This window comes from Oncorhynchus nerka, linkage group LG14, assembly GCF_034236695.1.
Source record: "Oncorhynchus nerka isolate Pitt River linkage group LG14, Oner_Uvic_2.0, whole genome shotgun sequence".
Taxonomy (NCBI): domain Eukaryota; kingdom Metazoa; phylum Chordata; class Actinopteri; order Salmoniformes; family Salmonidae; genus Oncorhynchus; species Oncorhynchus nerka.
Genome location: NC_088409.1, coordinates 50881069 through 50908064, shown reverse-complemented (window position 1 = coordinate 50908064; position 26996 = coordinate 50881069). Strand labels below are relative to the sequence as shown.

Below are 26996 nucleotides of genomic sequence, written 5' to 3'. Positions count from 1 at the left end.
TTTCAAGAAAGGTGAAAATACATGTATATAAAATTTGGCATAAGTGAAAATGTATGGTAGGAAAAACACATTTTACTCAGGTTTTATGTTATAGTCAGGTGATTCTTCCGATGCAGTGTATTATATCCCCCCTGTTAGCCGAGGGATCTCATCTGATGGCAGAGTGGGGAGTTTCACTGGAAATAGACTCAGCTCAGTTCAGCTGTAGCATTTTATTGGCGTGGCAGGACATAAACTATGTCAGTTTCATCATGTCCTATAGTGGGTAAACCTGTTTCCTACTGCTTTTTCTATCAGATATATGTCTGAACAGTTTTATGGTTGTGGAGTTGGGGCCAACCCTGATCGATCTATTGAAGCTTGGGATTTAATAGCTGCACAGCGCCCTGTTCAGGGCAATGGGGAGGAAGGTATATTTAATCACTAAACAGGAGAAAGGTGACAGGCCCCGGTCGCTAACACTTTCTGTTTTATGAGGGGGAGCAGAAGCACGGCTCACACAGTGACACACTGTGGTGTTAGGACACGATGGATGGAAGACAGGCCTACAATAGCACAATGGGTCTTTGCCATCAAATTTATTTTTTTTATCCTGAATTTGACTTGTCATACATCAAAGATTAAACCTGCTAGTTTAAGTTTAACTGTTTAAAAGTACTATTGTGTAAATATTGCCCACAGTATTGAAATGAACCCAAATGATCTTGTCCCAGACGACTACAGTCGCTCCCACTCTCTGGCGCTCGACGTCGCCAGTTTATTCATTATTACACACACCTGCCACCATCGTTACGCACACCTGCGCTTCATGAGACTCACCTGGACTCCATCACCTTCCTGATTACCTCCCCTATAACTGTCACTCCCTTTGGTTCTTTCATCAGGCGTTATTGACTCTGTTTCATGTCTGTACGCTGCTCATGTTTCTTGTTTTGTTCTATGTCCTGTTATTTATTTGAATTCACTCACTGTACTTGCTTCCTGATTCTTAGCGTACACGTTATAAAATAAAGCCTCACCAAAGGGAACCAACAGGGATTTTTTCTTTTTTTACTGTTGATGTCGGGTCCAAGTGCCGCTGCCGAAGTAACCGGGGATGCCTCAGCTGGCTCGTCAGGCTCCCATGCCTCAGCTGGCTCGTCAGGCTCCCATGCCTCAGCTGGCTCGTCAGGCTCCCATGCCTCAGCTGGCTCGTCAGGCTTCCATACCTCAGCTGGCTCGTCAGGCTCCCATGCCTCAGCTGGCTCGTCAGGCTCCCATGCCTCAGCTGGCTCGTCAGGCTCCCATGCCTCAGCTGGCTCGTCAGGCTCCCATGCCTCAGCTGGCTCGTCAGGCTTCCATACCTCAGCTGGCTCGTCAGGCTTCCATACCTCAGCTGGCTCGTCAGGCTTCCATACCTCAGCTGGCTCGTCAGGCTTCCATACCTCAGCTGGCTCGTCAGGCTCCCATGCCTCAGCTGGCTCGTCAGGCTTCCATACCTCAGCTGGCTCGTCAGGCTTCCATACCTCAGCTGGCTCGTCAGGCTTCCATACCTTAGCTGGCTCGTCAGGCTTCCATACCTCAGCCGGCTCGTCAGGCTCCGCATGCTCTGCCGGCTCGTCAGGCTTCCATACCTCAGCCGGCTCGTCAGGCTTCCATACCTCAGCCGGCTCGTCAGGCTCCGCATGCTCTGCCGGCTCGTCAGGCTCCCATGCCTCTGCCGGCTCTTCAGGCGCCCATGCCTCTGCCGGCTCGTCAGGCTCCCATGCCTCTGCCGGCTCGTCAGGCCCCCATGCCTCTGCCGGCTCGTCAGGCTCCCATGCCTTTGCCGGCTCGTCAGGCTCCCATGCCTTTGCCGGCTCGTCAGGCTCCCATTCCCCTTCTGGCTCGTCAGGCTCCCATGCCTCAGTAGAAACGACCGGCTCGCTCCTGGTCATCGGGACAGTCCCTCCGGTCAGCGTCCTGCGGCTGGAGCCGGGCGTGAGGGAGGGGGTACTATCACGTCTACTCCCCCTCTCCGGCACTCGACATTGGCAGTTTATTAATTATTACCCACACCTGCCACAATTGTTACGCGCGCCTGCGCTTCATGAGACTCACCTGGACTCCATCACCTTCCTGATTACCTCCCCTATAACTGTTACTCCCTTTGGTTCTTTCATCAGGCGTTATTGACTCTGTTTCATGTCTATACGCTGCTCGTGTTTCTTGTTTTGTTCTATGTCCTGTTATTTATTGAATTCACTCACTGTACTTGCTTCCTGATTCTTAGCGTACACGTTATAAAATAAAGCCTCACCAAAGGGAACCAACAGGGATTTTTTCTTTTTTTACTGTTGACGTCGGGTCCAAGTGCCGCTGCCGAAGTAACCGGGGATGCCTCAGCTGGCTCGTCAGGCTTCCATACCTCAGCTGGCTCGTCAGGCTTCCATACCTCAGCTGGCTCGTCAGGCTTCCATACCTCAGCTGGCTCGTCAGGCTTCCATACCTCAGCTGGCTCGTCAGGCTTCCATACCTCAGCCGGCTCGTCAGGCTCCGCATGCTCTGCCGGCTCGTCAGGCTTCCATACCTCAACTGGCTCGTCAGGCTCCGCATGCTCTGCCGGCTCGTCAGGCTCCCATGCCTCTGCCGGCTCTTCAGGCGCCCATGCCTCTGCCGGCTCGTCAGGCTCCCATGCCTCTGCCGGCTCGTCAGGCCCCCATGCCTCTGCCGGCTCGTCAGGCCCCCATGCCTCTGCCGGCTCGTCAGGCTCCCATGCCTTTGCCGGCTCGTCAGGCTCCCATTCCTCTTCTGGCTCGTCAGGCTCCCATGCCTCAGTAGAAACGACCGGCTCGCTCCTGGTCATCGGGACAGTCCCTCCGGTCAGCGTCCTGCGGCTGGAGCCGGGCGTCAGGGAGGGGGTACTATCACGTCTACTCCCCCTCTCCGGCACTCGACATTGGCAGTTTATTAATTATTACCCACACCTGCCACCATTGTTACGCGCGCCTGCGCTTCATGAGACTCACCTGGACTCCATCACCTTCCTGATTACCTCCCCTATAACTGTCACTCCCTTTGGTTCTTTCATCAGGCGTTATTGACTCTGTTTCATGTCTATATGCTGCTCGTGTTTCTTGTTTTATTCTATGTCCTGTTATTTATTGAATTCACTCACTGTACTTGCTTCCTGATTCTTAGCGTACACATTATAACAGTAGCATGATGAGTTGTGGCAGGTGATTCAGTGGCGGTGATAGTGTGGGATTAGATTCTGTCCATTGAGCCGGTTGTTGCTTTTTGGGGACACAGACGGGGTTCTGTGGTCCCCCCTCAGATAGATAGACAGAGCTGAGAGAGATGTGGGGGTAGAGAGAGAGAAAGATTATTAATTTATTAAATACTTAATATCTATTGCTTTGGCAACCGTAGCAACCATCAATTCATGCCAATAAAGCATTTATTGAATTGAGAGAGTGCAAGAGCGGGGAGATTGGGCAGCAAAAGGATGTCAGTCACTGGGCCTATCACTCAATGAACTGACGGAGCGCACATCCCTTTATACAAGGAGACATATCTAGGAAAATGTAAATGATCAATAGAAGGTGACTTTGCCTTTTGTCTCACTAATGAGACCTCCTCATAGAGAGAGAGAGGTCCTCTAACATTTTTGGCACTGGGAGCTTATAGAGCACCATTCACCTGTGCCCTGCCCTGCCATGCTCTCAGACCCCTCTTCCCCCTGCCACTGATGCCCCTTCACTTCCACTAAGCTCATGATGTGTCTAACGTTGACGCTGAGGGTGTACAGCGCCTTGCCCACCACCTACGCATATTAAAAGTCAGTAAGTCCTCCGGACCCCCCTGCCAGTCCTCATTCTCTCTTGTCTCTTGCAGTGACGGAAATGGTGGTGGAGAGAGGGAGGTAGAGAGAGAGAGAGAGAGAGGTAGAGAGAGAGAGGTAGAGCGGTAGAGAGGGGTAGAGGTAGAGAGAGAGAGAGGTAGAGAGAGAGAGAGAGGTAGAGAGAGAGGTAGAGAGAGAGAGAGAGGTAGAGAGAGAGAGAGAGAGAGGTAGAGAGAGAGAGAGAGGTAGAGAGAGAGAGAGAGAGGTAGAGAGAGAGAGAGAGAGAGAGAGGTAGAGAGAGAGGGGTAGAGAGAGCGAGGTAGAGAGAGAGAGGGGTAGAGAGAGAGAGAGGCCCGTCATCCAAACTAATGACTTTCACTTATTGCAGATTAATGATGGAGCGATGTTAATTACACTACGAGCTCTTTGTCACCCTCTGAGGTTACCACTGGGAATGTTGTGGGAGCGTTACGGCAGCATTCGGCCTAACAACCGTGATTATTACAGCCTTCGTCTCTGGGAGAGAGGGATGGAGAGTTGGAGGATAGAGGGAAAGAGGGGTGGAGAAGCAAGAGAGGGAAAGATGGATGGAGGAGAGACAGAGGCGGAGGGTTTGGTGTGAAGGCAGTCTGGGAGGATAGAGGGGCATAGGAAAGAGTGATAGATGGGCGGAGGACAGAGGTAAAGAGGAATAGAGGAGAGAGAGAGACACAGAGAGATAGAGGTGGGTGGGAATAAGGCAGAGCTGTTTAAGGGAAAGCCATTGTGTAGCGACCGCCTGATCGTGCCAGTAAAGAGTGAATAATGGGGCTTGATTACAGTCCATGAACGGCACATCGTTCAGAATCAATCGTCGAGCACAATTACAGGAGCGCCAACAGCAGCCCTCTCTCTCCCCGGACAGAATAGGAAGGGATTGTGTCAGAGGACAACATCATCCTCCTGAAAATGACTTGTTGCCTCCTCGTATGGAACCATTAGAGCAGGTGCACCCACACCCACGAGCATTTCCTTATGCACTTAGGACACACACACACCTTCTAAAAAAGCTTTCACAGTCACCTTAACATGCACATTCACACACCTCACACAACGCTGCATCAATTAAAGCACATTAGAATAAAATCTACTCTGACAAAGACTGAGTGGTGTCTGTACACATGGACACACAAAAGCAATATATAAGTGATATACCAGATGATACAGATGGTCCTTGTCTCAGGTATGGGTTTGGGGTTCTGGATGCAGGGTTGATGGTGCAGCAGGCCTTACAGTTCCAGGCTGTTGCCCCTCACAGGAAGTGCACACAGGAAGTCCCTCTTGACCCCATCAGGTGCTGTCACAATTCGATAGCATCAATTTAAAAACATATTGGTGCAGAGGAGGGGCAGGAAGGCTAAGAATTTATATATGGGACAAGATGTCTATACTTTATGATGTTTTCTGTACTTTGGGAAAACACAAATTAAAAGTAAAGAAATAGTAAAGAAAACAAAACGATTAAAAACAGCCAGGTGAGGTATCTGGCAGCAGGTTTGTGTGTTGTTGACATTTGATTGACAGCTGTGTGGATGGTTGTGATGGTGACTGTTTCTCTGAGGATCCTGCCCTCCGAGGGAGTGGTCAGTGTGAACATCCAATCAGCAGGCTGCTTGGGGACGGACACTGAGGTCAAGACGCTGGAGCATGTACAGGTCAGAAAGACAGGTTCAAATGTTATTACCAAGACACCACTTCCCCTAACTGTGTGTGTGTGTGTGTGTGTGTGTGTGTGTTTGTGTGTGTGTGTGTGTGTGTGTGTGTGTACGCGCACGCTTGCTTGCATGCGTTTGTGTCAGTATGTAAATTGAAAAGGTTTTGTTTTTTGGCTGCTTTCTCCTTTCAGAAAGCGTTGGTCAGGGCATCGCTGCAAGTGTGATTGATGGATGTGTTGCCATGGGAATGTGCTGTAAACAGGAGCAGGCTGTCAGTCTTTTAAAGCTCGGCAGCAGCTCACTCTGCAATGTGCCATTGTCACACCAGATGTGCTGTGTGAGATGAACGGGGGCGGGTGGGTGTACACTTCATCTGTTTATTTAAGTCATTCATCTAATACTAATACACCCCTACCTCTCTCTCTGTCTGTATCCTTCTCTCTCAAACATACACACACACAATTGTCCCTTTCTCTTTCTATCACATACTCTCCCTCGCTCTCATACTCAAGTACACACGCCAGGTGAAGGTGAGTCTCAGCAGTGTGTGTCGTGGTGACCTCTCCATAGCCTTCGGCTGCTGGCCTGAGGAACTGTACCCTGATGAGTGTTCAGTCCTGTGGGGAACATCCTCACGGCGTCTGGACACTCAAGGTTAGCTGCAGTCCTTTACCATGTTTACACCCACAGAGAACTTTAAATTCACCTCACACAGCAAATTCACGAGTGTACATTTAATGTCACGAATCCCGCTTCCTGAGTCTGTGTTTGCCTGTGTTTCTGTCCTGGAGTGTGTTTCCTTCAAAGGCTCTGACCTGACATCCATTCCCTGCCGGATCGTTAGCCATGAACAGTATGTTGTGCCATAGTATCAGCCTCAAGTTGGATAGAATTTGTTTTTTTGTTTATTTACGTATTGCTTGCCTTAAACTTACCTCCGTTTGTTCTGTCTTCAGTTACTCACCCGGATCATTTACCCCATTCCCGCCTGGTCGGAGGAGGATTCCGCTACCCCATTGGATCCACCTATTTTACTCCCATCAACTCACCACCGCTGCCCGCTACGCCACCTGGATATATCTACCCATTCACATTCACTTGTAAATAAATACTCAACTTCTTCCTACTCTCCTTGTCCTGGTCTGCTTCTGGGTTCGATTTTGAAAGAACGTGACATTTAACTCAGAAAGGGTTACATTCATCACTTCGACAGTGTTCATATAAATAATTTTAATCTAGTTAAATGAACACTTTTGAGACTAACCTCAGTTCACGCCAATGTCCCATGTTTGTGTGTGTGTGTGTGTGTGTGTGTGTGTGTGTGTGTGTGTGTGTGTGTGTGTGTGTGTGTGTGTGTGTGTGTGTGCATGTGTAGGTCAAATGGGAATCAGGCCTTGTAAACAGTTGGAGGTTTATATATAATTTTTTTAAAGCTGGCAAGAGGAAAGGGACCTCCCCCTCCCTACACACAGACAGACAGACAGACAGACAGACAGACACACACACACACACACACATACACACACACACACAGACAGACATACATACACACTCACGTCCTCCTGCAGATTTACTGTCCCCTTTGTGACCAATTACTCAGGCCCAACGCTGTGGAGACACAGAGAAGACAGCAGAGCGACACACAGGCTAGAGTCACAGTGCTCAACACGCATTAACACTGGGAGTTGACGATGCTCGGGTTCCGCCTCGACAACATCAGCTGAAATGGCAGAGTGCGAAATTCAAAATAAATTACTATAAATATTAAACTTTCATACATTCACATGTGCAAAACACCAAATTAAAGGTGTACTTCTTGTTAATCTAGCCATCATGTCAGATTTCCAAAAAGGCTTTACAGCGAAAGCACACCATGCAATTATGTTAGGTAGTCACAAAAAACATACAGCTATTTTCCAGCCAACCTTTGATGATCTTCATCAGATGGCACTCATAGGACTTCATGTGTCACGTTCGTCGTAACGAGAAGACCAAGGCGCAGCGTGATGAGAATACATTCCTCTTTATTAAACGAAGAATACTTAAACAAACTAACAAAACAATAAAACGAACATGAAGCTATAAACAATAGTGCTGACACAGGCAACTATACATAGACCATAACCCACAGATAAACCAAGGAATATGGCTACCTAAATATGGTTCCCAATCAGAGACAACGATAAACAGCTGCCTCTAATTGAGAACCAATCTAGGCAACCATAAACAAATAAACCCCTAGACAATACAAAAACTAAACACACCACCCTTGTCACACCCTGACGTGACATCATGTTACACAATACATGTATGTTTTGTTCGGTAAAGTTAATATTTATATCCAAAAATGTCAGTTTATATTGGCGCGTTATGTTCAGTAATGTTTTGCCTCGAAAACATCCAGGGGAATTTGCAGAGAGCCACATCAATTTACAGAAATACTCATCATAAACTTTGATGAAAGATGGAAGTGTTATGCATAGGATTAAAGATAAACTTCTCCTTAATGCAACCGCTGTGTCAGATTTTAAAAAAAAGCTTTATAGCAAAAGCACACCATGCACACCATGCAATAATCTGAGTACAGCGCCGAGCCACCAAAACAAGCCATGTTGTGGAGTCAGTAAAAGTCAGAAATAGCGTTATAAATATTCACTTACCTTTGATGATCTTCATCGGAATGCACTCCCAGGAATCCCAGTTCCACAATAAATGTTTGTTTTGTTCGATTAAGTTCATCTTTATGTCCAAATACATCCTTTTTGTTTGCGCGTTTAGTTCACCAATCCAAATGCACAAGGCGCGAGCACAGACGAAAAGTCAAAATTTGCATTGAAGTTTGTAGAAACATGTCAAACGATGTATATAATCAATCTTTAGGATGTTTTTATCATAAATCTTCAATCATGTTTCAACCGGACAATTCCTTTGTCTTTAGAAATGAAAGGGAACGGAGCTAGTGCTCACGGCCGCACGCGATCAACAACTCAAAGCTTTCAGCCAGACCCCTGGTTGAAACAGCTCTTATTCGCTCCCCTTTCACAGTAGAAGCCTGAAACATGTTCTAAAGACTGTTGACATCTAGTGGAAGCCTTAGGAAGTGCAATCTGACCACATTTACACTACTATATTGGATAGGCAATCACTTGAAAAACTACAAACCTCAGATTTCTCACTTCCTGGTTGGATTCTTATCCTCACAGACATCATTCAAACAGTTTTAGAAACTTCAGAGTGTTTTTTATCCAAATATACTAATAATATGCATATCTTAGCTTCTTGGCCTGAGTAGCAGTCAGTTTACTCTGGGCACACTTTTCATCCGAACGTGAAACTACTTCCCCTTAGCCCAAAGAGGATTTATTAACATACTGCTAATCAGCAAACACAGCACACAACACAACTCTTGCCCTTAATTTACAGCAGCTTACTGTAAATCAGCTGACAGACAACACATAATGTTTGTATGCATACACACATACACACACACCCTCAACACGCAAAAACGTACTGTAACTTAGCACACAAACAACACACACACACACATTTACAGTAAACATGAACACAAATATGAATACAACGCACACTTTGCATTAGACACTTGGCCACAGAGAGAGGGATGCCTTAAGACACAGACTAGGTGAGGATTTAACACAGCTATCTCCTGTATCAGTGTTTTACTCAAGGACAGTGGAGGGTGTGGAGGAGGCTGGAGGGGTGTTTCTGGCAGGACTGGAGATAGTCTTTATTGATTTGTCATGATGACAATTGTCAAAGAACATGGTGGTGAAAGAGCTAGATGGAATTGAAAGAGAAAAAGGAAAGCTCCGCGCCGTGACCTTCCAGCACGCTGAAGGATATCACCGCAGGGCAGTAAACGCTGTAAGACATGGTAGACTCTCTCTTTCTCTATGAGCTCACACTCTCTCTCTCCTCACTCTCTCCCTCCCTTTTTTTCTCATCGTTTCAGCACATTCTCTCTCTTTGAGCTCTCTTTTTCTGTCTCCACTCTCTATATACTCTACACTCTCTCTCTCTCTCTCTCTCTCTCTCTCTCTCTCTCTCTCTCTCTCACCCTCTCTCTCTCTCTCTCTCTCTCTCTCTCACCCTCTCTCTCTCACCCTCTCTCTCTCTCTCTCTCTCTCTTCCTCCTTTCTCTCAACCTGCACAACCTGTCTCTAACTCGCCTCTGTAATAGCCCAGAGGAGGCAGAGGAAGCTGGCTGGTTTGTTTACACTGGAGTGGGAACATTAGTGTACATGAATATATCCCTGCTCAGTAGAACACCGTTGCCCTTCTGCAGTGTGAAACTGAGGTAACGTCACATAGGAAATGAAAAGTACAGTATGACAATTTAGACCCAATTGCTTTGTTTAGTGTTGGTTTCTACAACAATAAAGACTAGTACCCATGCACACACACACACACACTGGCACATTGATATCGAACACATATACACACACAGACCGACAAACACACACACACCCCTGCTCAACCTCCTCTGGTTCACAACTGCCCCCTCTCTGCCCACTCAGCACACCACAGCCCCTGGTGCCCACACGGATGGCATGGTAGCATGGCATCATAGCACTATGGCTCGGCTTCAGAGTTTTTCGAGGAGAGGTCCCTATTCCCAGTCGACTGAATAGAGCTGGGATAGAGAACTAACTGCTAGAGTAATACAATAAGTGTATTTAGCCTACAACAGTGTGGCTGTCATGGCTGACAGATGATGTACAGTGCCTTCAGAAAGTGTGAAGACCCCTGGAATTTTTACACATTTTGTTATGTTACAGCCTTATTCTAATATTGATTTCCCTCATCAATCTACACACAAATCCCCATAATGACAAAGCAAAACAGGTTTATAGACATTTATTGATAAAAAAATGTTTTTTAATGTAAACTGAAATATAACATTCACATAAATATTCACACACTTTGCTCGGTACTTTGTTGAAGCACCTTTGCAGCGATTACAGCATTGAGTCTTGTTGGGTATGACACTACAAGCTTGGCACACCTGTATTTTGGGAGTTTCTCCCATTCTTCTCTGCAGATCCTCTCAAGCTCTGTCAGGTTGGATGGGGAGCGTTGCTGCACAGCTGTTTTCAAGTGTTAATCGGAATGGCCGATTAGTTAGGGCCGATTTCAAGTTTTCATTTTTGGGCACCGATCATGGCCGATTACATTGCACTCCACGAGGAGACTGCGTGGCAGGCTGCCTACCTGTTATACGAGTGCAGTAAGGAGCCACGGTAAGGTGCTAGCTAGCATTAAACATATCTTATATATTATATATATATATATATTATATTATATTATTATAAAACAATCAATCTTAACATAATCACTAGTTAACTACACATGGTTGATGATATTACTAGTTTATCTAGCTTGTCCTGCATTGCATATAATCAATGCGGTGCCTGTTAATTTATCATTGAATCACAAACTACTTCGCCAAACGGGTGATTTAACAAGTGCATTCACGAAAAAAGCACTGTCATTGCACCAATGTGTACCTAACCATAAACGTCAACACCTTTCTTAAAATCAATACACAAGTATATATTTTTAAACCTGCATATTTAGTTAATATTGCCTGCTAACATTAATTTATTTTAACTGGGGAAATTGTGTCACTTCTCTTGGGTTCTGTGCAACAGAGTCAGGGTATATGCAGCAGCTCGGGCCGCCTGGCTCGTTGCGAACTGTGTGAAGACTATTTCTTCATAACAAAGACAGCCAACTTGGCCAAACGGGGGATGATTTAACAAAGGCGTCTTTTCGAAAAAAGCACAATCGTTGCACGAATGTACCTAACCATAAACATCAATGCCTTTCTTAAAATCAATACACAGAAGTATATTTTTTTAACCCTGCATATATAGTTAAAAGAAATCCAGGTTAGCAGGCAATATTAAACTAGGGAAATTGTGTCACACCTCTTGCGTTCATTGCACGCAGAGTCAGGGTATGTGCAACAGTTTGGGCCGCCTGGCTCGTTGCAAACTAATTTTCCAGAATTTTACGTAATTATGACATAATATTGAAGGTTGTGCAATGTAACAGGAATATTTAGACTTATGGATGCCACCCGTTAGATAAAATACGGAACGGTTACGTATTTCACTGAAAGAATACACTTTTTGTTTTCGAAATGATCGTTTTTGGATTTTACCATATTAATGACCGAAGGCTCGTATTTCTGCGTGTTATTATGTTATAATTAAGTCTATGATTTGATATTTGATAGAGCAGTCTGACTGAGCGGTGGTGGGCACTAGCAGGCTTATAAGCATTCATTCAAACAGCACTTTCGTGCGTTTGCCAGCAGCTCTTCGGTGTGCTTCAAGCAATTGAGCTGTTTATGACTTCAAGCCTATCAACTCCCGAGATTAGGCTGGTATAACCGATGTGAAATGCCTAGCTAGTTACACTGTTACACTGGCAATACTAAAGTGCCTATAAGAACATCCAATAGTCAAAGGTTAATGAAATACAAATGGTATAGAGAGAAATAGTCCTATAATTCCTATAATAACTACAACCTAAAACTTCTTACCTGGGAATATTGAAGACTCGTGTTAAAAGGATCCACCAGCTTTCATATGTTCTCATGTTCTGAGCAAGGAACTTAAATGTTAGCTTTTTTACATGGCACATATTGCACTTTTACTTTCTTCTCCAACACTTTGTTTTTGCATTATTTAAACCAAATTGAACATGTTTCATCATTTATTTGCAAAATCATAATCGGTCGACCTCTACTCCAAAGATGTTTTATTGGGTTCAAGTGCAGGCTCTGGCTGGGCCACTCAAGGACGTTCAGAGACTTGTCCCGAAGCCACTCCTGCGTTGTCTTGGCTGTTTGCTTAAGGTCGTTGACCTGTTGGAAGGTGAACCTTTGCCTCAGCCTGAGGTCCTGAGCACTCTGGAGCAGGTTTTCATCTCCTAGTCCCTACCGCTGAAAAACATCCCCACAACATGACGCTGCCACCACCATGTTTCACCATAGGGATGGTGCCAGGTTTACTCCAGATGTGATTCTTGGTATTCAGGCCAAAGAGTTCAATCTTGGTTTCATCAGACCAGAAAATATCTCATGGTCTGAGAGCCCTTTAGGTGCCTTTTGGCAAACTCCAAGTGGGCTGTCATATGCCTTTTACTGAAGAGTGGCTTCTGTCAGAGTGACCATCAGGTTCTTGGTCACCTCTCTGACCAAGGCCCTTCTCGCCTGATTGCTCAGTATGGCCGGGCGGCCAGCTCTAGGAAGAGTCTTGGTGGTTCCAAACTTCTTTCATTTAAGAATGATGGAGGCCACTGTGTTTTTTGGGTTCTTAAATGTTGCAGAAATGTTTTGGTACCCTTCCCCAGATCTGTGCCTCGACACAATCCTGTCTCTGAGCTTTACGGACAATTCCTTCGACCACATGGCTTGGTTTTTGCTCAGACATGCACTGTCAACTGATATAGACAGGTGTGTGCCTTTCCAAATCATGTCCAATCAATTTAATTGTTTTATTTTATTTTATTTAACCTTAATTTAACTAGGCAATTTACCACAGGTGGACTTCAATCCAAATATATTTTTATTTTTATTTTTATAAATATGCAAAAATGCCTAAAAACCTGTTTTCGCTTTGTCATTATGAGGTATTGTGTGTAGATTGATGAGGAAAACAATACATTTCATCCGTTTTATAATAAGGCTGTAACGTAACAAAATGTGGAAAAAGTCAAAGGGTCTGAATACTTTCCGAAGGCTCTGTATATACTAATAATACTAATACAATCTCTGGTGGCACATCTGAATTCCCTCCTTCTATGCCCCCAAAAGAACCCAGATAATTCCTACATAAACACAAATGGCATACAAACAGTTATAAAGTAGATACATGTACTGCAAAATATATTCAAATACACATTCATTCTCACAAGCACACAAACACTCACTCTGGCCCAAGGTGGATTTCTAAAGGTGCATGCATTTGCATGCATTTGCATGTATAATTAGTTTGGGGAGATCAAGCGATCCAACCGCCCCTTTGTGATTATTTATTTTTCTTTTTTGGGGGAGCGGCCCTCCATGTGAATATCGCCACTGGCACCGCATCGCAGATGGTCGGGCTGAGGGCACCCTGTGGGCACAGGGTACCACTGAGTGTGTGTGTATATGTGCCCGCACTTGCGTGTGTATTTGTGTGTATGCATTTGTGGCGTGTGTGTGTGTGGGGGGGCTCCCAGCGTGCTGAGCGGCCACCGTGGCCCTGTTGTGGATGATTTATGCATTAGAGGGAGCAGAGAGAAGCTCGGGTTCAGCCAGAACCTCCAGTCTCACACACTGCTGGTCCCCCGTTGCTTTACATATGTAAGCCCAGCAAGACTTCTGCTGGCATCCTCCAAAGCACCCCCCTCCTCCCTCTCTCGCTCTCTCTCTCTCCCTCTATCTCTTTTACTCAATCACACACTTTCTCTGTGTATATATGTATATTTCTCTCCTTCTCTCTGTCTTACTCTTCCTCATTTTTCATACATTGTCTTTCACTCACACGCGGTTCTTCTTCTCTTGTCTTTTTAGTCTTTCCTACCTTGTCTTACTCTTCATCTCCAGCAATCAACTACTTCTTGGTCTATCTATCACTTATGATCTCTGATGCTTCATCTCTAATCTCCTTGTCTCTATGTACCCTATACCTCTCTACATCTTTGTAATCTCCCCCCACTCCGGCTGAGTTAAGTACAGGTAAATGGAATGTAATACCCGTTTTCAGCACTTTTCTCTCTATGCGTATTCGGACCTTGAACTTAAGCATGAGAATAGTGTGCTATTCACCTGCTATTCGTTTTGGGTGGAGATGGAATAAATGAAGGTGTGGCGGAGGTGTGTCTACAGACAGGCCTATTCTGACCTTGACTTAGTTCCCTAATATTCCAACACCTTTACGCACAAGGAGACCGTGAATAAGGTCTAGCCAATCTACCGGTTCCAAGTGGAAAGAGCATCTACTTGATTTTTTTCCGATAGAAATATCATCATTCTCCATGCACTGTAATTTACCATTTGAAAAGAGCTATTGATAAGAACTAGGTAAATATATATTACACTTGTTTTAAATATATTTTACCTTATAATCGCTGGAGATAAATGTGAAACCAGTCATTTGCAGCAAACGGAAGCATATCTACATATCAACTTCCCCACAGTAAAGTTTATGAAATGCTGCGCCAACATGCAGTTATCATGTTAAATATTAGCCACTATCAGTATCAACCTTCAGTAGGCCTAATAAGAACACATATTCAACTGCCAATTTACTGTTAGTTCTCTTTAGCTGGTATAGCCTACATTATCATTCCATTTAATGACATTGTTTAGTTTACCTGCATTTGCTTCCTCTGCACAAGCTGTCACAGACATGTGGTTGTTGCTGAGGATCATTAGTAGCAGTTGATAATATAAAAAAAGACATGTAAAATAATTTAATCTAATCGTTATGGAGCAAAGCACAGACCAAGCCATTACAGTTGGAACCCGACACAATGGTCAATGCTTGGCTGTGTCATCACACAGTTCCATGGTTACTGCAGGCAATAGACGAGGGTATAGCCTACTATTGTACACTATTCTCCCTATTATAATTCTATGTACACTAATCTTCCAACATTACCTTGGGTTAAAGAACGGAATGTGGCAATATTCAGAATTCATCAAACCACTGATTTCTTTCTTTCCTGCATTAAGGCTCGACAAACCTGTTTTTTTTATGATTCATAACTACTTTCCTAACCAAATATGCATATAGTTAGATGGCTTTCTTCATTGATGCCTCATATTCTGAATATATTCTATTAAGTCTGTCGACAAAACTCCAACTAAAAGGTACACCGTATTTAAAGGGATGGCTTAAGATACACATTTTGTTACGTTACAGCCTTATTCTTAAAAGAGATCAAGTTAATTGTTTTCCTCGGCAATCTACAAACAATACCCCATAATGACAAAGCAAAAACAGGGTTTTAGATATTTTTGCACATTTATTAAAAATAATAAACTGAAATACCTTATTCATATAAGTAATCAGACCCTTTGCTATGAGACTCGAAATTGAGCTCAGGTGCATCCTATTTCCATTGAACATCCTTGAGATGTTTCTACAACTTGATTGGAGTCCACTTGTGGTAAATTCAATTGATTGGACATGATTTGGAAAGGCACACACCTGCCTATATAAGGTCCCACAGTTGACAGTGCATGTCAGAGCAAAAAACAAGCCATGAGGTCGAAGGAATTGTCCATAGAGCTCCGAGACAGGATTGTGTCAAGGCACAGATGTGAGGAAGGGTACCAAAACATTTCTGCAGCATTGAAGGTCCCTAAGAACACAGAGGCCTCAATCGTTCTTAAAAGGAACACGTTTGGAACCACCAAGACTCTTAGAGCTGGCCGCCCGGCCAAACTGAGCAATCGGGGGAGAAGGGCCTCTTAGGGAGGTGACCAAGAACCCAATGGTCACTCTTACAGAGCTCCAGAGTTCCTCTGTGGAGATGGGAGAACCTTCCAGAAGGACAACCATCTCTACAGCATTCCACCAATCAGGCTTTTGTGGTAGAGTGGCCAGACGGAAGCCACTCCTCAGTAAAAGGCACAAGACAGCCCATGTGGAGTTTGACAAAAGGCACCTAAAGGACTCTCAGACCATGAGAAATAAGATTGGCCTGATGAAATCAAGATTGAACTCTTTGGCCTGAATGCCAAGCGTCACGTCTGGAGGAAAACTTGCACCATCCCTACGGTGAAGCATGGAGATGGCAGCATCATGCTGTGGGTATGTTTTTCAGCGGCAGGGACTGGGAGACTAGTCAGGATCAAGGGAAAGATGAATGGAGCAATGTACTGAGAGATCCTTGATGAAAACCTGCTCAGGACTGGGGTGGAGGTTTAACTTCCAACAGGACAACGACCCTAAGCACACAGCCAAGACAACGCAGGAGTGGCTTCGGGACAAGTCTCTGAATGTCCTTGAGTGGCCCAGCCAGAGCCTGGACTTGAACCCGATAAAACATCTCTGGAGAGACCTAAAAATAGCTATGCAGCACGAGAAAATCCAGCGGTTCAATAACATTTATTCAGCGTGGAAGGGAACCACGCTTGCAAAGCCCATTACGCACCCTCATGCGTAAGTCTGAATACCAACTACTGAGAAGTGCGTAGGAAAGGCGAGTGTAAGAAAGACGGAAATCTGGACCTAGGTGGCGCCTTTGTTTCTTATAATGTAGCTGTTTCTCACTCTGTTTTGTCTCAAAGTATTAGTTAATTATATTGCCTCTCACTTTCCTTTTTTTCTCTTACATTATACAACGTAACGTGCAATTTCACATATTTTTTAATATTTTTAATATACAAATACTAGTCCCATAACATTTGTACAGACAACAGGGGATTACGACGTTTGACATTTACAGCAAATCCAACAAAAAATCTATTGTTAGACACAGACAGACCAAACAAACAAACCAATCAGATATACTGATCATCACCTATAAATCATCAATCATAGTTCCATATCCATACGATCTATGATTGTGATGTTATAAATATGTTTTCGCATAAAGTCACACATAAAGTGCCCTGTCAGGGAAATAAAAGTGAATTGAATAGAATTTTATTTAATTAAAATTGAAACTCAATTGAATTGATTGGAATTTGGGTTTCCATTTCACCTGTGAGACTATTGGTGTCAGAAAGCGATCCGGCTCTACATTAGAGCATGGTCTCCTCTCTCTCCTCTCAGCCATGGACGGCCGGCTATCGACCCACCTGTGGCATCACACTGTTTGTTTACCAACAACAAATCAATGCTGCGCTCAGCTGGGGGCTGCTGGGAATGGTCTCTGTTCCCCTCGCATACTCACTCAACAAACACACACACACACCGTCAACACACAAAAACACGGCCAGTGTGGTCAATGCCACACAAATTGACTGGGCTATAATGTGTTGGACTGTCTGTGAGTGTTTGACTTATTGTTGCCTTAGGGCCTAGTACCTGACAATACATGTGTATCTTTACACACATTGACAGAGTGCTACGGTGAAGATAGGTCTATTAAGATTAGATTAAAGGAATTCTGTAAAGACATCAAACTAAATGCTGTAAAGAAATGCTTGTTTATATATAATGAACAAAAATATAAACACAACATGTAAAGTGTTGATCCCATGTTTCATGAGCCAAAATAAAAGATCCCCAAATTTTTACAAATGCACAAAAACCTTATTTCTCTAAAATGTTGCGCACAAATTTGTTTACATCCCTGTAAGTGAGTATTTCTTCTTTGCAAAGATAATCCATCCACCTGACAGGCGTGGCATATCAAGAAGCTGATTAAACAGCATAATCATTACACAGGTGCACCTTGTGCTAGGGATGATAAAAGGCCACTCTAAAATGTGAAAAACGAATTCTGATTGGCTGGGCCTGGCTCACCCAACTGGGTGGGTTGGGCCCCTGACCAGTCCTGTAAAATCCATAGATTAGGGCCTCATTTATTTATTTCAATTGGCTGATTTCCTTCAATGAACTGTAACTCAGTCAAATCTTTGAAATTGTTGCATGTTATATTTTTGTTCAGTATAAATTCTCTATTAACTAAGTGTTTCTATGTGTAAAGTGTTGATATTAGTTTGTGTATGTAACAGTCCTGTGTCCCGGACCCCCAGGTGACAGACAACAAGGGGACAGTGGGCCCCTGTGTGAGGGTTAGCTCAGAGGAGGCAGAGGGAGCCCTCCTTAGTGTCACACTTCTCCTCTACGGCACCTCCAACCCACACAGCAGCCTACACGGTACGAGGCATCCGTGTTTGTGTATGTGTGTGCGTCATTCTGTCTGCCTGTCCGTCCGTCCGTTTTTCTATTCTTGCGTCCGTCAGTCTGTCTGCTCTCTATCACCCATCATGAAAGTCTCTCTCTCCTCATACCAACTGTGAGTCCACTCCCATTTCCCCACTGCTGTACAGTGACTGTTGTGAAGTCAGTTCTACAGTACGTCTCTCTCCCTCTTATCCGTCTCTTCAACCTCTCCCCTCCCTCCTCCCCTCTGTGATAACTGCAGTCATTTCTCTTGGCCGCTGCGGCAGGTGGTGACCAGGGGAAGTCTGATGTGTAATTACTGAGTGACCCCGGCTGACCCCTGGAGCCCCCCTCCTCAGTGTGTATCAGCTCCCGGTGCCCTCACACACACATGCACACACACACACACACACACACACACACACACACACACACACACACACACACACACACACACACACACACATACAGTTGAAGTCGGAGGTTTACATACGCCTTAGCCAAATACATTTAAACTCTGTTTTTCACAATTCTTGACATTTAATCCTAGTAAACATTTCATGTCTTAGGTCAGTTAGGATCACCACTTTATTTTAAGAATGTGAAATGTCAGAATAGTAGTAGAGAGAATTATTTATTTCAGCTTTTATTTCTTTCATCACATTCCCAGTGGGTCAGAAGTTTACATACACTCAATTAGTATTTGGTAGCGTTGCCTTTAAATTGTTTATAACTTGGGTCAAACGTTTTGGGTAGCCTTCCACAATAAGTTGGGTGAATTTTGGCCCATTCCTCCTGACAGAGCTGGTGTAACTGAGTCAGGTGTGTAGGCCAGCTTGCTCGCACACGCTTTTTCAGTTCTGCCCATACATTCACAGGGTCCTTTGCTGTTGTTATGGGATTGATTTGCACTTTTCGCACCAAAGTACGTTCATCTCTAGGAGACAGAACGCGTCTCTTTCCTGAGCGGTATGATGGGTGCGTGGTCCCATGGTGTTTATACTTGCGTACTATTATAAGTGAAATAATCTGTCTGTAAACAATTGTTGGGAAAATGACTTGTGTCATGCACAAAGGAGATGTCCTATCTGACTTGCCAAACTATAGTTTCTTAACAAGAAATTTGTGGTGGTTGAAAAACGAGTTTTAATGACTCCAACCCAAGTGTATGTAAACTTCCAACTTCAACTGTACACACACACACACACAGACACACACACATACAGAATACAGACAAACACACATACACACGCACACACACATACAGGCACACATTCACACATACACACACACCAGGCCGTTCAGGCCAGGGGCCGTGTTTAAGAGGTAGGAGCTGGTGTTGTGACAGAGACACGTAAGCCGTTTCATAGACCACCACTTCTTTTGTTCCCACTCTCTCTCTTCCTCCCTCCCTCCTCACTCTCTATCCATCTCTTCATTCCTGGATCTAGCTGTAGTTCATGCTGTTAGTCCATCTGCTGTCCGTGTGAAGACACACTTTGAACTAGGAACGCAAACACAACAAGCTCTCAGTCTCACTGCATAATTAGACATTTATCCATGTTTCTCAAAACGTCAAATTTCGAAGTTGCTCCAAACGTCAAATTTAGATGGTCAAGGTTTTTGGATAGGGTTAAAACATTACGTTTAGGCAGTCATTCCGAATGGCTATGGTAAGGGTTAAGGTTTGGGATAAGTTTAAAACAAAACAATTCAAAACGAGTGACAGGCAATGGGATCAAACACGCAACCTTCCAATCCAGTCATGGGATTATGCCCATCTGCTACCCTCATTCACAATAGCCTTGCAAAACCCAAGCCTCTTTGATGATAACAGCGCTCACTGTTGCACCTAGTGGCTGATTTGGAAGGTATTTCCTGACGTCCCCGGGACATGAATAGACCTCCAATTTCGAAGTCACTCTTGAGCGATCTGCCTGCGCAAACACTTGCAGACTGAAAACATACTTTTATGAACACATACACAAAAACACATTCACACACACACACACATCCACACACACGCACACAAACACACAAAAGCACAGATACTCACAAAATACACACACATCTCTATCCAGTTCCATCACCAATGATATCATAGAGTTGTACATTTGCACTGAATTTGAGGGCTTTCCAAGTGTGACTCGAATCTGCAACCCTGTGCCTGTCAGTCCAACAGCTAACCTCTTGATGAGATTGCTGGTGTTAAAGACGCTACAATAGACCATCATTACAGCCATCATTAGGTATAGTTAACTATTAGTCAATGCCACTCAATACAGTCATACTTCGTGTGAGTGTGTGTGTGTGTGTTCCCTCTGTACAGTATGCTGCTGTGTTAAGACAACAGGTATGTTGCTGCATACTTCCATGTGTAGGATGAAACCAGCTAGATGCTGTCTTTGTGATTTTGCTGTCTGGGTGTTTCTGCTTGTGTTTCACTCTCACTGCGTGCTTGTTGTGTGTTGTAAGGGAAAGTAAATTGCTGTGATTATGTGGCAGTAATTGAACAGGGACGGTGTGTTTAATTGAGTTGTTTGTCCCTGATGTTCCTCTATAGTAGCAGCTCTGCGCTAGTGACAAGTGTGCTGTGTGTGTGTGTGTGTGTGTGTGTGTGTGTGTGTGTGTGTGTGTGTGTGTGTGTGTGTGTGTGTGTGTGTGTGTGTGTGTGTGTGTGTGTGTGTGTGTGGGAGATGCTTTACTGTTTGTTGGTTTACTGCATTTTTAAGCCATTTAAATATGTTTGTGTTGTTCTTTAGCTTTTTGTACAATAGGCTACTGTATGTGTTTTGTTGTGTCTGTAAGGCTTTAGGCCGTTATGTTATCCTTGGTTGGGTGTGAGTGTTTGTGTACGTGCATGTGCACGTGCACAAACGTGTGCTTATGCGCCCGTGCATACACATGCATGTGTGTGTATTTGTATAGGCACTGGCTCTCTATCTGATATGCCTCCTGGGTTCTCTCACCCAAATCAAATGGTAGGAAACATCAATTTCACCACTCTCCCCTCTCTTCTTATCTACTCCTCCCCTGTCTCTCAAGGCTCTTCTATCCTTCTCCCCCTCCTCCTCTTCTAGTCTACCTTCCTCTTCTCCTCCCCACCAGCTCCTCTCCTCCTCCTCCTCCTCCTGTCTCTGTCTCTCTTCTCCTCCTCCCCCTCTCCTCTCCCTGCTCTCTCTGTGGAGGTGTGATTACCCTCCTCCCCTGAACAGTGGTGATCTGAGCATCCGTATGTGTGTCTGTCTGTCTGCATGCGTGCGTGCTTGTGTGTGCGCGTTTGTGTGAATGCGTGCGTGCGTGTGTGTGTGTGTGTGTGTGAGCAATGGTGATCTGAGCATCCTGGCGCTGGGCATTGTGCAGAGCGATTCATGGGCCACGTCTCCAGATGAATGCCTCCATTCACAATTACACCCTCTCCATTAGACGCTGCCTCCACTGTGTCGGAACGCCTTGTTGTCTTCTTTTTTCCCCATTAAAAAAAGCAATTAAATCTGGACAAAACAAGCCAGGATGGAACGGTGTACCTGAGAACAGCAAGGGCCGAATCTTTAACTGGCACAATCAGTCTCATAACCTGTACCCTTTAGTCATACACATGTATGCATAATATACATTCTTGTACATATGTATGTTTGTGTGTCTATTTTATAGGCACGCACACAAGCATACTCTCTCTCTCTCTCTCACCCTCAAAGCACGCATGCATGCACTCACACACACAAGTATAAACACACATACAACATAATGATGTTCTGTGCATCCCGCTTCCTTTTTCACTCTCTTAGAGCCCCTGCAGAGTTTTTTGTCCATGGGGGCATACCACCCGGTCCCTCGGGCGGGGCTGTACGTCTGGGACAGGGACCCACTTCAAGACCTGATCCAGTGGGCCTTTGAGCTAGAAAGAGACAGGAAGGTGGGCACTGATGACATCCCCGTCCCGCGCCAACGCAAGGTATACAGCACACGCACACATACACACACACACACATTTGCACACACTGGCACATACACACAATCATTCTCGCGCACACACACGTACACATTACACACAGTGATTTACTATTACAATAAATCACTGGCGCCGCCTAATTTCCTATGGATTTCAATTTCCCCTGGACAAATCTGCATTGATCAACTTCAGGTGTAAGGATGTGCCAGGCGTTGCTCACGTTGACAGAGTGACGAATGGCTTTCAAGCAACTGCGCGCGTCTACGTGTGTGTGTGGAGTAGTGTTACCTCACTTTGAATGTTGTTTTGTGTGTTGGTGGTTCATGATTACCATCATTTACAAAATATACATTATAGTATGAGGCCACAGATTGCACTGTTTATTATTCAATGGAAATTCAAAGGCAATGTACTTGAAAGGGGATACCTAGTTAGTTGCACAACTGAATGCATTCAACCCAACCCCTCTGAATCAGAGAGGTGTGGGGGGCTGCCTTAATCGATGTCATCAGCGCCCAGGGAGCAGTTGTTGTTTGGGGGTTAACTGCCTTGCTCAAGGGCCCTTGTTTACTCAGGGATTCAAACCAGCAACTTTTCAGTTACTGGCCCAATGCTTTACCAGGTGTCTTTCATGCCTTTCTGTAGGTAGCCAGTCACAGTGGGAGACAACCTTAGGTTTCCGTTAGTGAAGTATGTTTCAGTCTAAACTGTCAGTCAGTGTAGATGGCCCACGTTTTCTATCTGTGTTCTAGATGAGTTGTGTCAGTGTTCGGCTACGTTGAGGGCTTGTTCACTTGGGAAGACAATGTCTTTCCTGGGGTTGTTCCCCCCCAGAGGCTGATCTGAATGGATTGCAGAGGCGTGGAGGAGAAATAAATTGGAGAAAATAATAAATCGATGCTTGACGGAGAGTAAACAGACCTTCTAACCCCCGGTCCAAACGCTAGCGCTGAGGTTTTCTCCTTGGGCTGTATTGGATTGGTATGCGGAGCTGAGGAGAGGGGGCTCAGAAAAAGACTTGGCCTACAAATGATGTCCTTTGTTTGATCCATTAGGGAGGGGACCTCTACTGTCCCAGGGTGACAGTGGGGGAGGGACGGTTCTAAGAAGCATCTCTGTCAGCTTCCTCTAACGGCTCTTCTTCTCTGGACAGAGCGAGCGATACCTGCTGTAGGTTTCATCCTTTGGGGAAATTAGTGTGAGGAGAGTATATGGTGGTATGCTGCTGGTGTGTGCGTGCGTGTATTTGTGTGTGTGTGGGGAGGGGGGGGTTCAACTAAATATTATTAAGTTACTTGAATTTAAGTGAGCATTAAACATGAGAAACCAACATAAAAGTATGTGTTTACTCAATTTGTTTCTAATGTTCATTCAGCTAGATGTTTTTTGTGGAATTTTACAAAAGAATGGCTGTGGAACTAAATCAAAAGTATCAACAGCAACATGCAACAATTTCAAGGACTTTACTCCAGCATGCCAGTGGCCATCGACGGTGAGCATTTGCCCACTGAAGTCGATTACGACAACGAACTGCAGTCAGGTAAAGATCCTGGTGAGGATGACAATTTTGTGCAGAAATTCATCGGTTCTGCAAACCCACAGTTTCATCAGCTGTCCGGGTGACTGGTGTCAGATGATCCTGCAGGAGAAGAAGCCGGATGTGGAAGTCCTGGGCTGGCGTGGTTACACGTGGTCTGAGGTCGTGAGGCCGACTGGACATACCGCCAAATTCTCTAAAACAATGTTGGAAGCGGCTTATGGTAGAGAAATTTACATTAAATTCTCTGGCAACAGCTCTGGTGGACATTCCTGTAGTCAGCATGCCAATTGCACGCTCCCTCAAAACTTGAGACTTCTTTTGCATTGTGTTTGCACTAACAGGGATTTAAGCAAAATTGTGCACATTTTAGAGAAATAAGCTTTCTGTGCATATGGAACATTTCTGGGATCTTTTATTTCAGCTCATGAAACATGGGACCAACACTTTACATGTTGAATTTATATTTTTGTTCAGTATAGTTAGTGACACACAGTGCTTTTTTTATGTTTTTACTCCTTTTTCTCCCCAATTGGTAGTCACAGTCTTGTCCCATCACTGCAACTCCCATACGGACTCGGGGGAGAAAAAGGTCAAGAGCCGTGCATCCTCCAAAACACAACCCAGCCAAGCCGCCCTGCTTCTTGACACAATGCCCGCTTAACCTGGAAGCCAGCCGCACCAATGTGTCAGAGGAAACACCGTACACCTGGCAAATGTGTCAGCATGCACTGCATCCAGCTTGCCACAGGAGTCGCTAGAGCACGATGGGACAAGGAAATCCCTGCCAGCCAAACCCTCCCCTAACCCGGACAACACTTGGCCAATTGTGTGCCGCCCCATGGGTCTCCCGGTCACGGCCGGCTGCAACAGAGCCTGGACTCAAACCAGGATCTCTAGTGGCACAGCTAGCACTGCGAGGCAGTGCCTTAGACCACTGCACCACTCGGGAGGCATACGCATTGTGCATGTTCATTTATACAGTAATTAGTATACAACATGTCCTCACCTGGGATTTAAACTCACAACCTCTTGGTCGCAGCATTTCAATTTTCTGCGACGCCACCATTTCTGTGTCAATAACTGATTTCACCTGTGTTGCTACACTTTGCACTTGAAAGTAAATCTAAGCTCTGTTAAATGTACACTCAATAATTTGTATTTTATTTATCATAGTGATTAAGGAGTAACATTAAAACAGAGTAATATGCCCCACCAATATTAGACAACTATACAGAAAAACCGACAATTGCTTAAATAAGTAAACCAAACCAATGACGAGAGAATAGTCAAATGAACTGATAATTGACACAGACATGGTGGTGTGGCAGGAAGATCAGCATGCCATGAAGCAAGGAGTTGAGAGTTCAAATTCCAGGCGTGAACATGTTGAATAATAATTACTGTATAAGTGAACATGCACAATGTAACCATGTACAGTATGTCAATGTGGTTCAAATATGCATTTTGAAAATATTGTATGTGTGTAACTAGCTCCAGTGCTTTTTAGGTAAGATGCCAAGAATAACCATTTCTAGAATTAACATATGTGGCTGAATGTGAACTAGCGGAATCAGCGCCTCCCCACTATGAACTTTCCGGTTCAAATCCTCCACCTCACCAACATTTTTGTTTTACCCAAATATCACATTCACCAACCTTTGCCGATAGATTTTTCATTTTTAAATCACAAGAGATTATTTTGAAATGGAAGTGATGTGCTTGACTTTAAAGTTCAAACATTCCTACGATTTTATGTTCAGTTTGATTTCTATTTGGACTATTTTGGCAGTGGTGGAAAAAGTACCCAATCGTCATACTTTGGTAAAAGTAAATGGTACCTTTTACATATAGAACATGACTCAAGTAAAAGTGAAATTCTCTCAGTAAAATACTACTTGAGTAAAAGTCTAAAAGTATTTGGTTTTAAATATACTTAAGTATCAAAGTAAATGTAATTGCTAAAATATACTTAAGTATCAAAAGTACAAGTATAAATAATTTTAAATTTCTTGTATTAAGCAAAGCAGGCGGCCACATTTTCTAGTTTTAATTTTTTTTTACAGTCCTTTCTGTCCTACTAACCATTCAAAATGTAACGGGTACTTTTGTGTGTCAGGGGAAATGTATAGAGTTAAAAGTACATAATTTTCTTTAGGAATGTAGTGAAGTAAAAGTCAAATTTGTATTACATATAAATAGTAAAGTAAAGTACATATACCCCAAAAAACTACTTAAGAAGTACTTTAAAGTATTTTTACTTAGGTACTTTACACCACTGTACATTTTCTACTGTGTTCCAAAAACAAGGTATGATGGCATTTACTGTAGTTCTCTAGGTTATTCTCTCTGTGTTTAAAAAAATATATAGTTTTGCAGTTGTTCATATCCCCTGCTAGGGTTTTATTTTCACTAATTCTGTTACAAGGAACTAAAATGCCTCAGTGCACGTGTAGTTTATGTGAGTGTTTGAAGAGCCATTATCTCTTTTGTAATGGATGAATACAGATCCATTCTATTCTATCCTATTCTAATCACTTTTATTCTATTCCATTGAAACATACCAGTAAGATCTCCCTGGATTCTGAATGTCTTTCATTTATTTACCACCATGTCTCATGTTTGGGATGTGTCTATTTTTGATCTTTTAGAATTCCAAACTGGTTGACCATCCGGTGCAGTCCTTCAATTCCCTGGATCTGGATGATACCGATGGAACAGACCTCCAACTCCCACCTGAAGCTCATGTGGAACACTCTCAGGGATAAAGTGAAGACCAACTGGTTTCTCTATAAGTCAGACCATGGGCACGGGCAGGGGCAGGGGCAGAAGAGGAGGGGCACCGGGCAGTGAGGGCAGGGGCACAGCATATCTCAGCCCTGGTCCAACAGAGACTGTAAAGAGGGGGCACGGGCAGGGACAGGGGCAGAAGAGGAGGGCACCGGGCAGTGAGGGCAGGGGCACAGCATATCTCAGCCCTGGTCCAACAGAGACTGGCATGAGAGGATGAGGTTGGTGCTTAAAATACATTCTCACACTCTTACACAAAAATGTTTTTGTTTAAAAAAAGAATGCTTCTGCACAATTCTCAATAACCACCTCCTATTTTGACTCTTGCTGCCAAAGTTGTAGAAGTTGCATTTGTGTTTTTGTT

General features: G+C 44.3%; 1 pseudogene; it reads left to right on the top strand.

Moving 5' to 3' along the window:
• LOC115141402 (PC3-like endoprotease variant B) overlaps positions 1 to 26695 on the top strand; it is a 118275-nt pseudogene extending 91580 nt beyond the window's left edge.
• The last annotated feature ends 301 nt before the right edge of the window (positions 26696 to 26996 follow it).